Source organism: Carica papaya, chromosome 5 (genome assembly GCF_054855325.1).
Source record: "Carica papaya isolate Zhongbai chromosome 5, ASM5485532v1, whole genome shotgun sequence".
Classification (NCBI taxonomy): domain Eukaryota; kingdom Viridiplantae; phylum Streptophyta; class Magnoliopsida; order Brassicales; family Caricaceae; genus Carica; species Carica papaya.
In genome coordinates this window covers 29000107-29013481 of record NC_142313.1, presented here as the reverse complement: position 1 = coordinate 29013481, position 13375 = coordinate 29000107, and the positions used below count along the sequence as shown (strand labels likewise).

At 46.4% G+C, this 13375-nt stretch overlaps 4 non-coding genes and 19 pseudogenes across 4 annotated transcripts; all 23 read right to left on the bottom strand.

The window, feature by feature from the left end:
• Positions 1–450: 450 nt before the first annotated feature.
• On the bottom strand, positions 451–569 carry LOC148260026 (5S ribosomal RNA; annotated as a pseudogene).
• A 563-nt stretch (positions 570–1132) lies between these two features.
• LOC148260025 (5S ribosomal RNA) lies at positions 1133–1251 on the bottom strand (annotated as a pseudogene).
• Positions 1252–1814: 563 nt separating this feature from the next.
• On the bottom strand, positions 1815–1933 carry LOC148260024 (5S ribosomal RNA; annotated as a pseudogene).
• Positions 1934–2494: 561 nt separating this feature from the next.
• On the bottom strand, positions 2495–2613 carry LOC148260023 (5S ribosomal RNA). The gene has a single exon (XR_015820970.1). It is a non-coding gene; the product is annotated as a 5S ribosomal RNA (ribosomal RNA).
• A 563-nt stretch (positions 2614–3176) lies between these two features.
• On the bottom strand, positions 3177–3295 carry LOC148260022 (5S ribosomal RNA; annotated as a pseudogene).
• A 564-nt stretch (positions 3296–3859) lies between these two features.
• On the bottom strand, positions 3860–3978 carry LOC148260021 (5S ribosomal RNA; annotated as a pseudogene).
• A 204-nt stretch (positions 3979–4182) lies between these two features.
• LOC148260020 (5S ribosomal RNA) lies at positions 4183–4300 on the bottom strand (annotated as a pseudogene).
• A 561-nt stretch (positions 4301–4861) lies between these two features.
• On the bottom strand, positions 4862–4980 carry LOC148260019 (5S ribosomal RNA; annotated as a pseudogene).
• A 202-nt stretch (positions 4981–5182) lies between these two features.
• Positions 5183–5301, bottom strand: LOC148260018 (5S ribosomal RNA; annotated as a pseudogene).
• Positions 5302–5860: 559 nt separating this feature from the next.
• On the bottom strand, positions 5861–5979 carry LOC148260017 (5S ribosomal RNA). The gene has a single exon (XR_015820207.1). It is a non-coding gene; the product is annotated as a 5S ribosomal RNA (ribosomal RNA).
• Positions 5980–6541: 562 nt separating this feature from the next.
• Positions 6542–6660, bottom strand: LOC148260016 (5S ribosomal RNA; annotated as a pseudogene).
• A 209-nt stretch (positions 6661–6869) lies between these two features.
• Positions 6870–6988, bottom strand: LOC148260015 (5S ribosomal RNA; annotated as a pseudogene).
• A 203-nt stretch (positions 6989–7191) lies between these two features.
• LOC148260014 (5S ribosomal RNA) lies at positions 7192–7309 on the bottom strand (annotated as a pseudogene).
• A 561-nt stretch (positions 7310–7870) lies between these two features.
• On the bottom strand, positions 7871–7989 carry LOC148260013 (5S ribosomal RNA; annotated as a pseudogene).
• Positions 7990–8194: 205 nt separating this feature from the next.
• LOC148260012 (5S ribosomal RNA) lies at positions 8195–8313 on the bottom strand (annotated as a pseudogene).
• Positions 8314–8876: 563 nt separating this feature from the next.
• LOC148260011 (5S ribosomal RNA) lies at positions 8877–8995 on the bottom strand (annotated as a pseudogene).
• A 203-nt stretch (positions 8996–9198) lies between these two features.
• Positions 9199–9317, bottom strand: LOC148260010 (5S ribosomal RNA). Its single transcript, XR_015819721.1, has one exon. It is a non-coding gene; the product is annotated as a 5S ribosomal RNA (ribosomal RNA).
• A 562-nt stretch (positions 9318–9879) lies between these two features.
• LOC148260009 (5S ribosomal RNA) lies at positions 9880–9998 on the bottom strand. Its single transcript, XR_015820298.1, has one exon. It is a non-coding gene; the product is annotated as a 5S ribosomal RNA (ribosomal RNA).
• Positions 9999–10207: 209 nt separating this feature from the next.
• Positions 10208–10326, bottom strand: LOC148260008 (5S ribosomal RNA; annotated as a pseudogene).
• A 1403-nt stretch (positions 10327–11729) lies between these two features.
• On the bottom strand, positions 11730–11848 carry LOC148260007 (5S ribosomal RNA; annotated as a pseudogene).
• Positions 11849–12408: 560 nt separating this feature from the next.
• Positions 12409–12527, bottom strand: LOC148260006 (5S ribosomal RNA; annotated as a pseudogene).
• A 235-nt stretch (positions 12528–12762) lies between these two features.
• On the bottom strand, positions 12763–12881 carry LOC148260005 (5S ribosomal RNA; annotated as a pseudogene).
• A 206-nt stretch (positions 12882–13087) lies between these two features.
• On the bottom strand, positions 13088–13206 carry LOC148260004 (5S ribosomal RNA; annotated as a pseudogene).
• Positions 13207–13375: the final 169 nt, after the last annotated feature.

The following is a 13375-nucleotide window of genomic DNA, read 5'->3' as shown; positions in this document are numbered from 1 at the left end:
AAAATGCTACGGTGCCATGACTCGCATTTGCGAATAAACCTGAGGACCATAATTCAAGTCGCGCGTATCGTCGAATGAATCATCTGCAAAAAAATGGGTGCAACACGAGGACTTCTTAAGAAAATGGGTGAAATATAAGGACTTCGCAGGAGGTCACCCATCCTAGTGCTACTCTCGCCCAAGCACCCTTAACTTGCGGAGTTCTGAAAGAATCCGTTGCATTGGTGCTGGTATGATTGCTCATGTTTCATTCTGCGCTGCAAATACATACACTTTTTCTCCCTGCATCCCCCCTCCCGTCATTTGTTTCCTTGTACGTGCACTCTGCATCTCTCCTTCTCGTTCTAATATCGATTAAAATGCCCCTGCTTCTTGACTCACATTTGTGTATAAACCAGCGGACCCTAATTCCAATCGCGCGTAAAGTCGAACGACCCGTCTGAAAAAAAATTGGTGCGACACGAGGACTTCCCAGGAGGTCACCCATCCGAGTACTACTCTCGCCCAAGCACACTTAACTGCGAAGTTCTGATGGAATCCGATGCATTAATGCTGGTATGATCGCACCCATTTAATTCTGCGCTGCAAATATGTAAACTCCTTCTCCTTTCTTCCCCCTCTCATCATTTATTTCCTTGTGCGTGCGCACTGCACCTCCCGTGCTCGTTCTAATATCAAGTTAAATGCTATGGTGCCGTGACTCACATTTGCGAATAAACCTTAGGACCATAATTCAAGTCGCGCGTATCGTCGAAAGAATCATCTGCAAAAAAATGGGTGCAACACGAGGACTTCCTGAGAACATGGGTGAAATATAAGGACTTCGCAGGAGGTCACCCATCCTAGTTCTACTCTCGCCCAAGCACCCTTAACTTGCGGAGTTCTGATAGAATCCGTTGTATTGGTGCTGGTATGATTGCTCATATTTCATTCTGCGCTGCAAATACATACACTTTTTCTCCCTCCATCCCTCCTCCCGTCATTTGTTTCCTTGTACGTGCAGTCTGCATCTCTCCTTCTCGTTCTAATATCGATTAAAATGCTCCTGCTTCTTGACTCACATTTGCGAATAAACCAGTGGACCCTAGTTCCAGTCGCGCGTAACGTCGAACGACCCGTCTGAAAAAAAAAATTAGTGCGACACGAGGACTTCCCAAGAGGTCACCCATCCGAGTACTACTCTCGTCCAAGCACACTTAACTGCGGAGTTCTAATGGGATCCAGTGCATTAGTACTGGTATGATCGCACCTGTTTAATTTCGCGCTGCAAATACATAAACTCCTTCTCCATTCTTCCCCCTCCCGTCATTTGTTTCCTTGCGTGTGCGCACTGCACCTCTCGTTGTCGTTCAAATATCATGTAAAATGCCACGGTGCCTTGACTCACATTTGCGAATAAATCTGCGGACCATAATTAAAGTCGCGCGTAACGTCGAACGACACATCTGAAAAAAAGAAAATGTGTGCAACATGAGGACTTCACAAGAAATTGGGTGAAATATAAGGACTTCGCAGGAGGTAACCCATGCTAGAACTACTCTCGCCCAAGCACCCTTACCTACGGAGTTCTGATAGAATCCGTTGCATTAGTGCTGGTATGATCGCACCTGTTTCATTTCGTGCTGAAAATACATACACTCCTTCTCCTTCCCTCCCCCTCCCATCAATTGTTTCCTTGTGCGTTCACACTGCGCCTTTCCTTCTCATTCTAATATCGATTAAAATGCCCCTGCTTCTTGACTCACAATTGCGTATAAACCAGCTGACCCCAGTTCCAGTCGCGCGTAACGTCGAACGACCCGTTTGAAAAAAAATTGGTGCGACACGAGGACTTCCCAAGAGGTCACCCATCCGAGTACTACTCTCGCCCAAGCACACTTAACTACGGACTTCTGATTGGATCCGGTGCATTAGTACTGGTATGATCGCACCCGTTTAATTCCGCGCTGCAAATACATAAACTCCTTCTCCTTTCTTCCCCCTCCCGTCATTTGTTTCCTTGTGCGTGCGCAGTGCACCTCCCGTGCTCGTTCTAATTCAAGTAAAATGCTACGGTGCCGTGACTCACATTTGCGAATAAAACTGAGGACCATAATTCAAGTCGCGCGTATCGTCGAATGAATCATCTGCAAAAAAATGGGTGCAACACGAGGACTTCTTAAGAAAATGGGTGAAATATAAGGACTTCGCAGGAGGTCACCCATCCTAGTGCTACTCTCGCCCAAGCACCCTTAACTTGGGGAGTTCTGAAAGAATCCGTTGCATTGGTGCTGGTATGATTGCTCAAGTTTCATTCTGCGCTGCAAATACATACACTTTTTCTCCCTCCATCCCCCCTCCCGTCATTTGTTTCCTTGTGCGTGCACTCTGCATCTCTCCTTCTCGTTCTAATATCGATTAAAATGCCCCTGCTTCTTGACTCACATTTGCGTATGAACCAGGCGTCCCTACTTCCAGTCGCGCGTAACGTCGAACGACCCGTCTAAAAAAAAAATTAATGCGACACGAGGACTTCCCAGGAGGTCACCCATCTGAGTACTAATCTCGCCCAAGCACACTTAACTGCGGAGTTCTGATGGGACCCGGTGCATTCGTGCTGGTATGATCGCACCAATTTAATTTCGCTCTGCAAATACATAAACTCCTTCTCCTTTCTTCCCCCTCCTCTCATTTGTTTCCTTGTGCGTGCGCACTGCACCTCTCGTTCTCGTTCAAATATGAAGTAAAATGCCACGGCGCTGTGACTCACATTTGCGAATAAATCTGCGGACCATAATTAAAGTCGTGCGTAACGTCGAACGGCACATCTGAAAAAAAGAAAATAGGTGCAACACGAGGACTTCACAAGAAAATGGGTGAAATATAAAGACTTCGCAGGAGGTAACCCATGCTAGTACTACTCTCGCCCAAGCAACCTTACCTACGGAGTTCTGATAGAATCCGTTCCATTAGTGCTGGTATGATCGCACCTGTTTCATTTCGTGCTGAAAATACATACACTCCTTCTCCTTCCCTCCCCCTCCCATCAATTGTTTCCTTGTGCGTTCACACTGCACCTCTCCTTCTCGTTCTAATATCGATTAAAATGTCCCTGCTTCTTGACTCACAATTGCGTATAAACCAGCGGACCCCAGTTCTAGTCGCGCGTAACGTCGAACGACCCGTCTGAAAAAAAATTGGTGCGACACAAGGACTTCCCAAGAGATCACCCATCCGAGTACTACTCTCTCCCAAGCACACTTAACTGCCGAGCTCTGATGGGATCCGGTGCATTAGTGCTGGTATGATCGCACCGGTTTAATTCTACACTGTAAATACATAAACTCTTTCTCCTTTCTTCCGCCTCCCGTCATTTGTTTCCTTGTGCGTGGGCACTGCACCTCCCGTGCTCGTTCTAATATCAAGTAAAATGCTACGGTGCCGTGACTCACATTTGCGAATAAACCTGTGGACCATAATTCAAGTCGCGCGTATCGTCGAAAGAATCATCTGCAAAAAAATGGGTGCAACACGAGGAGTTCCTAAGAAAATTGGTGAAATATAAGGACTTTGCAGGAGGTCACCCATCCTAGTGCTACTCTCGCCCAAGCACCCTTAACTTGCGGAGTTCTGACAGAATCCGTTGCATTGGTGCTGGTATGATTGCTCATGTTTCATTCTGCGCTGCAAATACACAAACTCCTTCTCCTTTCTTCCCCCTCCCGTCCTTTGTTTCCTTGTGCGTGCGCACTGCACCTCTCGTTCTCGTTCAAATATCAAGTAAAATGCCACGGCGCCGTAACTCACATTTGCGAATAAATCTGCGGACCATAATTAAAGTCGCGCGTAACGTCGAACGGCACATCTGAAAAAAAGAAAATGGGTGCAACATGAGAATTTCCCAGGAGGTAACCCATCATTGTACTACTTTCCCCAAAGCACACTTAACTGCGGAGTTCTGATGGGATCCGGTGCATTAGTGCTGGTGTGACCGCACCTGTTTAATTTCGTGCTGAAAATACATACACTCCTTCTTCCCTCCCCCCCTCTCATCATTTGTTTCCTTGTGCGTTCACACTACACCTCTCCTTCTCGTTCGAATATCGATTAAAATGCCTCTGATTCTTGACTCACATTTGCATATAAACCAGTGGACCATAGTTCCAGTCGCGCGTAACGTCGAACGACCCTTCTGAAAAAAAATTGTTGCGATACGAGGACTTCCCAATAGGTCACCCATCGGAGTACTACTCTCACCCAAGCACGCTTAACTGCAGAGTTCTAATGGGATCAAGTGCATTAGTGCTGGTATGATGCCACTTGTTTAATTTTGCGCTTCAAATACATACACTCCTTCTCTTTTCTTCCTCCTCCCGTCATTTGTTTCCTTGTGCGTACGCACTGCACTTCCCGTACTCGTTCTAATATCAAGTAAAATGCTACGGCGCCGTGACTCACATTTGTGAATAAACCTGCAGACCATAAATCAAATTGCGCGTAACGTCGAAAGAATCATCTACAAAAAGATGGGTGCAACACGAGGACCTCCCAAGAAAATGGGTGAAATATAAGGACTTCGCAGGAGGTCACCCATCCGAGTACTTTTCTCGCCCAATCACCCTTAACTCCGGAGTTCTGATAGAATCCGTTGCATTAGTGCTAGTATGATCCCTCATGTTTCATTTTGCACTGCAAATACATACACTCTTTCTCCTCCCATCTCCCCACCCGTCATTTGTTTCCTTGTGCGTGCACTCTGCATCTCTCTTTCTCGTTCTAATATCAAGTAATATGCCCCGGCACCGTGACTCACCTTTGCAAATGAACCAGCGATTTATAATTCCATTCGCGCATAACGTTGAACAACCCATCCGAAAAAAAATAGGTGGAACAAGAGGGCTTCCCAGGTGGTCACCCATCCGAGTACTACTCTCGCCCAAGCACACTTAACTGCGGAGTTCTGATGGGATCCGGGGCTTTAGTGCTGGTATGATCGCACCTCTTTAATTTCGCGCTGCAAATACATACACTCCTCCTTTCTTCCCCCTCCCGTCATTTGTTTCCTTGTGCGTTTACACTTCACCTCTCATTCTCGTTCTAATATCGATTAAAATGCCCCTGCTTCTTGACTCACATTTGCGTATAAACCAGCGGACCCTAGTTCCAGACGCGCGTAACGTCGAACGACCAGTCTGAAAAAAAATTGGTGCGACACGAGGACTTCCCAGGAGGTCAACCATCCGAGTACTAATCTCGCCCAAGCACACTTAACTGCAGAGTTCTGATGGGATCCGGGGCTTTAGTGCTGGTATGATCTCACCTCTTTAGTTTCGCGCTGCAAATACATACACTCCTTCTCCTTTCTTCCCCCTACCGTCATTTATTTCCTTGTGCGTGCGCACTGCACCTCCCGTTCTCGTTCTAATATCAAGTAAAATGCTACAGCGCCGTGACTCACATTTGCGAATAAACCTGAGGACCATAATTCAAGTCGGGCGTAATGTCGAAAGAATCATCTGAAAAAAAATGGGTGCAACACAAGGACTTCACAAGAAAATGGATGAAATATAAGGACTTCGCAGGAGGTAACCCATGCTAGTACTAGTCTCGCCCAAGCACCCTTACCTACGGAGTTCTGATAGAATCTGTTGTATTAGTGCTGGTATCATCGCAACTGTTTCATTTCGTGCTGAAAATACATACACTCCTTTTCCTTCCCTCCCCCTCCCATCAATTGTTTCCTTGTGCGTTCACACTGCACATCTCATTCTCGTTCTAATATCGATTTAAATGCCCCTGCTTCTTGACTCACATTTGCGTATAAACCAGTGGACCCTAGTTCCAGTCGCGCGTAACGTCGAACGACCCGTCTGAAAAAAAATTGGTGCGACACGAGGACTTCCCAAGAGGTCTCCCATCCGAGTACTACTCTCGCCCAAGCACACTTAACTACAGAGTTCTGATGGGATCCGGTGCATTAGTACTGGTATGATCGCACCTGTTTAATTTCGTGCTGCAAAGACATAAACTCCTTCTCCTTTCTTCCCCCTCCCGTCATTTCTTTCCTTGTGCGTGCGCACTGCACCTCCCGTGCTCGTTCTAATATCAAGTAAAATGCTACAATGCCGTGACTCACATTTGCGAATAATCCTGTGGACCATAATTCAAGTCGCGCGTATCGTCGAAAGAATCATCTGCAAAAAAATTGGTGCAACAGGAGGACTTCCTAAGAAAATGGGTGAAATATAAGGACTTCGTAGGAGGTCACCCATCCTAGTGCTACTCTCGCCCAAGCACCCTTAACTTGCGAAGTTCTGAAAGAATCCGTTGCATTGGTGCTGGTATGATTGCTCATGTTTCATTCTGCGCTGCAAATACATACACTTTTTCTCCCTCCATCCCTCCTCCCGTCATTTGTTTCCTTGTGCGTGCACTCTGCATCTCTCCTTCTCGTTCTAATATCGATTAAAATGCCCCTGCTTCTTGACTCACATTTGCGTATAAACCAGTGGACCCTAGTTCTAGTCGCGCGTAACGTCGAACGACCTGTCTGAAAAAAAAATTAGTGCGACACAAGGACTTCCCAGGAGGTCACCCATCCGAGTACTACTCTTGTCCAAGCACACTTAACTACGGAGTTCTGATGGGATCCGGTGCATTAGTGCTAGTATGATCACAACTATTTAATTTTGCGCTGTAAATAGATAAACTCCTTCTCCTTTCTTCCCCCTTCCGTCATTTGTTTCCTTGTGCGTGCGCACTACACCTCTCGTTCTCGTTCAAATATCAAGTAAAATGCCACGGCGCCGTGACTCACATTTGCGAATAAATCTGCGGACCATAATTAAAGTCGCGCGTAACGTCGAACTGCACATCTGAAAAAAAGAAAATGGGTGCAACACGAGAACTTCCCAGGAGGTAACCCATCATTGTACTACTTTCGCCAAAGCACACTTAACTACGGAGTTCTGATGGGATCCGGTGCATTTGTGCTGGTGTGACCGCACCTCTTTAATTTCGTGCTGAAAATACATACACTCCTTCTTTCCTCCCCCCTCCAATCATTTGTTTCGTTGTGAGTTCACACTGCACCTCTCCTTCTCGTTCTAATATCGATTAAAATGCCCCTGATTCTTGACTCACATTTGCGTATAAACCAGCGGACCATAGTTCCAGTCATGCGTAACGTCGAACGACCCATCTGAAAAAAAATTGTTGCGATACGAGGACTTCCCAAGAGGTCACCCATCCGAGTACTACTCTCGCCCAAGTACGCTTAACTGCAGAGTTCTGATGGGATCCAGTGCATTAGTGCTGGTATGATGCCACTTGTTTAATTTTGCGCTTCAAATACATACACTCCTTCTCTTTTCTTCCTCCTCCCGTCATTTGTTTCCTTGTGCGTGCGCACTGCACCTCCCGTACTCGTTCTAATATCAAGTAAAACGCCACGGCTCCGTGACTCACATTTGCGAATAAACCTGCGGACCATAAATCAAGTCGCGCGTAACCTCGAAAGAATCATCTGCAAAAAGATGGGTGCAATACGACGACCTCCCAAGAAAATGGGTGAAATATAAGGACTTCGCAGGAGGTCACCCATCCGAGTACTTTTCTCGCCCAAGCACCCTTAACTGCGGAGTTCTTATAGAATCCGTTGCATTAGTGCTGGTTTGATCCCTCATGTTTCATTCTGCACTGCAAATTCATACACTCTTTCTCCTCCCATCCCCCCTCCCGTCATTTGTTTCCTTGTGCGTGCACTCTGCATCTCTCTTTCTCGTTCTAATATCAAGTAATATGCCCCGGCACCGTGACTCACCTTTGCAAATGAACCAGCGGTTTATAATTCCATTCGCGCGTAACGTCGAACAACCCATCCGAAAAAAAATTGGTGCAACACGAGGGCTTCCCAAGTGGTCACCCATCCGAGTACTACTCTTGCCCAAGCACACGTAACTATGGAGTTCTGATGGGATCAGGAGCTTTAGTGCTGGTATGATCGCACCTGTTTAATTTCACGCTTCAAATACATACACTCCTTCTCCTTTCTTCCCCCTCCCGTCATTTGTTTCCTTGTGCGTTCACACTTCACCTCTCACTCTCGTTCCAATACCGATTAAAATGCCCCTGCTTCTTGACTCACATTTGCATATAAACCAGCGGACCCTAGTTCCAGACGTACGTAACGTCGAACGACCCGTCTGAAAAAAAATTGGTGCGACACGAGGACTTCCCAAGAGGTCACCAATCCGAGTACTAATCTCGCCCAAGCACACTTCACTCTGGAGTTCTGATGGGATCCGGTGCAATAGTGCTGGTATGATCGCACCCGTTTAATTTTGCACTGCAAATACATAAACTCATTCCCCTTTCTTCCCCCTCCCGTCATTTGTTTCCTTGTGCGTGCGCACTGCACCTCCCGTTCTCGTTCTAATATCAAGTAAAATGCCACGGCGCCGTGACTCACATTTGCGAATAAACCTGAGGACCATAATTCAAGTCGCGCGTAACGTCGAAAGAATCATCTGCAAAAAAATGGGTGCAACACGAGGACTTCACAAGAAAATGGGTGAAATATAAGGACTTCGCAGGAGGTAACCCATGCTAGTGCTACTCTCGCCAAAGCACCCATACCTACGGAGTTCTGATAGAATACGTTGCTTTAGTGCTGGTAAGATCGCACCTATTTCATTTCGCGCTGTAAATACATACACTCCTTCTTCTTTCTTCCCCCTCCCGTCATTTGTTTCCTTGTGCGTGCGCACTGCACCTCTCGTTCTCGTTCAAATATCAAGTAAAATGCCACGGCGCCGTGGCTCACATTTGCGAAAAAATCTGCGGACCATAATTAAAGTCGCGCGTAACGTCGAGCGGCACATCTGAAAAAAAGAAAAAGGGTTCAACACGAGAACTTCCCAGGAGGTAACCCATCATTGTACTACTTTCGCCAAAGCACAGTTAACTGCGGAGTTCTGATGGGATCCAGTGCATTTGTGCTGGTGTGACCGCACCTGTTTAATTTCGTGTTGAAAATACATAAACTCCTTCTTCCCTCCCCCCTACCATCATTTGTTTCCTTGTGCGTTCACATTGCACCTCTCCTTCTCGTTCTAATATCGATTAAAATGCCCCTGATTCTTGACTCACATTTGCGTATAAACCAGCGGACCATAGTTCCAGTCGCGCGTAACGTCGAACGACCCGTCTGAAAAAAAATTGGTGCGACACGAGGACTTCCCAGGAGGTCACCCATCCGAGTACTACTCTCGCCCAAACACACTTAACTGCTGAGTTCTGATGGGATCCGGTGCATTTGTGCTGGTATGATCGCACCCGCTTAATTCCGCGCTGCAAATACATAAACTCCTTCGCCTTTCTTCCCCCTCCCGTCATTTGTTTCCTTGTGCGTGCGCACTGCACCTCCCGTGCTCGTTCTAATATCAAGTAAAATGCTACGGTGCCGTGACTCATATTTGCGAATAAACCTGAGGACCACAATTCAAGTCGCGCGTATCGTCAAAAGAATCATTTGCAAAAAAATGGGTGCAACACGAGGACTTCCTAAGAAAATGGGTGAAATATAAGGACTTCGCAGGAGGTCACCCATCCTAGTGCTTCTCTCGCCCAAGCACCCTTAACTTGCGAAGTTCTGATAGAATCCGTTGCATTTGTGCTGGTATGATTGCTCATGTTTCATTCTGTGCTGCAAATACATACACTTTTTCTCCCTCCATCCCCCCTCCCATCATTTGTTTCCTTGTGCGTGCACTCTGCATCTCTCTTTCTCGTTCTAATATCAATTAAAATGCCCCTGCTTCTTGACTCACATTTGCGTATAAACCAGTGGACCCTAGTTCCAGTCGCGCGTAACGTCGAACGACCCGTCTGAAAAAAAAATTAGTGTGACACGAGGACTTCCCAGGAGGTCACCCATCCGAGTACTACTCTCGCCCAAGCACACTTAACTACGGAGTTCTGATGGGATCCGGTGCATTAATGCTGGTATGATCGCACTTGATTAATTTTGTGCTGCAAATACATAAATTCTTACCCCTTTCTTGCCCCTCCCGTCATTTGTTTCCTTGTGCATGCGCACTGCACCTCTCGTTCTCGTTCAAATATCAAGTAAAATGCCACAGCGCCGTGACTCACATTTGCGAATAAATCTGTGGACCATAATTAAAGTCGCGCGTAACGTCGAACGACACATATGGAAAAAAGAAAATGGGTGCAACACAAGAACTTCCCACGAGGTAACCCATCATTGTACTACTTTCACCAAAGCACACTTAACTGCGGAGTTCTGATGGGATCCGGTGCATTTATGCTGGTATGATCTCACCTGTTTAATTTCGCGCTGCAAATACATAAACTCCTTCTCCTTTCTTCCCCCTCCCGTCATTTGTTTCCTTGTGCGTGCGCACTGCACCTCTCGTTCTCGTTCAAATATCAGGTAAAATGCCACGGAGCCGTGACTCACATTTGCGAATAAATCTGCGGACCATAATTAAAGTCGCGCGTAACGTCGACTGGTACATCTGAAAAAAAGAAAATGGGTGCATCATGAGGATTTCACAAGAAAATGGGTGAAATATAAGGACTTCGCAGGAGGTAACCCATGCTAGTACTACTCTCGCCCAAGCACCCTTATCTACGGAGTTCTGATGGGATCCAGTGCATTAGTGCGGGTATGATGCCCCTTGTTTAATTTTGCGCTTCAAATACATACACTCTTTCTCTTTTCTTCCTCCTCCTGTCATTTGTTTCCTTGTGCGTGCGCACTACACCTCCCGTACTCCTTCTAATATCAAGTAAAATGCCACGGCGCCGTGACTCACATTTGCGAATAAACCTGCGGACCATAAATCAAGTCGCCCGTAACGTCGAAAGAATCATCTGCAAAAAGATGGGTGCAACACGAGGATCTCCCAAGAAAATGGGTGAAATATAAGGACTTCGCAGGAGGTCACACATCCGAGTACTTTTCTCGCCCAAGCACCCTTAACTACGGAGTTCTGATAGAATCCGTTGCATTAGTGCTGGTATGATCCCTCATGTTTCATTCCGCACTGCAAATACATACATTCTTTCTCATTCCATCCCCCCTCCCGTCATTTGTTTTCATGTGCGTGCACTCTGCATCTCTCTTTCTCGTTCTAATATCAAGTAATATGCCCCAGCAACGTGACTCACCTTTGCAAATGAACCAGCGGTTTATAATTCCATTCGTGCGTAACGTCGAACAACCCATCCGAAAAAAATAGGTGCAACACGAGGGCTTCCCAGGTGGTCACCCATCCGAGTACTAACCTCGCCCAAGCACATTTGCGAATAAACCTGACAACCATAATTCAAGTCGCACGTATCGTCGAAAGAATCATCTGCAAAAAAATGGGTGCAACACGAGGACTTCACAAGAAAATGGGTGAAATATAAGGACTTCGCAGGAGGTAACCCATGCTAGTACTACTCTCGCCCAAGCACCCTTACCTACGGAGTTCTGATAGAATCCGTTGCATTAGTGCTGGAATGATCGCACCTGTTTCATTTCGCGCTGATAAAACATACTCCTTCTCCTTTCTTCCCCCTCCCGTCATTTGTTTCCTTGTGCGTGCACACTGCACCTCTCGTTCTTGTTCAAATATCAAGTAAAATGCCACGGCGCCGTGACTCACATTTGCGAATAAATCTGCGGACCATAATTAAAGTCGCGTGTAACGTCAAACGGCACATCTGAAAAAAAAAAATGGGTGCAGCACGAGAACTTCCCAGGAGGTAACCCATCATTGTACTACTTTCACCAAAGCACACTTAACTGCGGAGTTCTGATGGGATCCGGTGCATTTGTGCTGGTATGATCGCACCCGTTTAATTCCGCGCTGCAAATACATAAACTCCTTCTCCTTTCTTCCCCCTCCCGTCATTTATTTCCTTGTGCGTGCGCACTGCACCTCCCGTTCTCGTTCTAGTATCAAGTAAAATGCTACAGCGCCGTGACTCACATTTGCGAATAAACCTGAGGACCATAATTCAAGTCGCGCGTAACGTCGAAAGAATTATCTGCAAAAAAATGGGTGCAACACTAGGACTTCACAAGAAAATGGGTGAAATATAAGGACTTCGCAGGAGGTAACCCATGCTAGTACTACTCTCGCCCAAGCACCCTTACCTACGGAGTTCTGATAGAATCCGTTGCATTAGTGCTGGAATGATCGCACCTGTTTCATTTCGCGCTGATAAAACATACTCCTTCTCCTTTCTTCCCCCTCCCCTCATTTGTTTCCTTGTGCGTGCACACTGCACCTCTCGTTCTCGTTCAAATATCAAGTAAAATGCCACGGCGCCGTGACTCACATTTGCGAATAAATCTGCGGACCATAATTAAAGTCGCGCGTAACGTCTAACGGCACATCTGAAAAAAAAAAATGGGTGCAACACGAGAACTTCCCAGGAGGTAACCCATCATTGTACTACTTTCACCAAAGCACACTTAACTGCGGAGTTCTGATGGGATCCGGTGCATTAGTGCTCGTATGATGCCACTTGTTTAATTTTGCGCTTTAAATACATACACTCCTTCTCTTTTCTTCCTCCTCCCGTCATTTGTTTCCTTGTGCGTGCGCACTGCACCTCCCGTACTCGTTCTAATATCAAGTAAAATGCCACGGCGCCGTGACTCACATTTGCGAATAAACCTGCAGACCATAAATCAAGTCGCGCGTAACATCGAAAGAATCATCTGCAAAAAGATGGGTGCAATACGACGACCTCCCAAGAAAATGGGTGAAATATAAGGACTTCGCAGGAGGTCACCCATCCGAGTACTTTTCTCGCCCAAGCACCCTTAACTGCGGAGTTCGGATAGAATCCGTTGCATTAGTGCTGGTATGATCCCTCATGTTTCATTCTGCACTGCAAATACATACACTCTTTCTCCTTCCATCCCCCCTCCTGTCATTTGTTTCCTTGTGCGTGCACTCTACATCTCTCTTTCTCGTTCTAATATCAAGTAATATGCCCTGACACCGTGACTCACCTTTGCAAATGAACCAGCGGTTTATAATTCCATTCGCGCATAACGTCGAAAAACCCATCCAAAAAAAAATAGGTGCAACACGAGGGCATCCCAAGTGGTCACCCATCCGAGTACTACGCTCGCCCAAGCACACTTAACTGCGGAGTTCTGATCATATCCAGGGCTTTAGTGCTGGTAAGATCGCACCTGTTTAAATTCGCGCTGGAAATACATACACTCCTTCTCCTTTCTTCTCCCTCCCGTCATTTGTTTCCTTGTGTGTTCACACTTCACCTCTCATTCTCGTTCTAATATCGATTAAAATGCCCCTGCTTCTTGACTCACATTTGCGTATAAACCAGCGGACCCTAGTTCCAG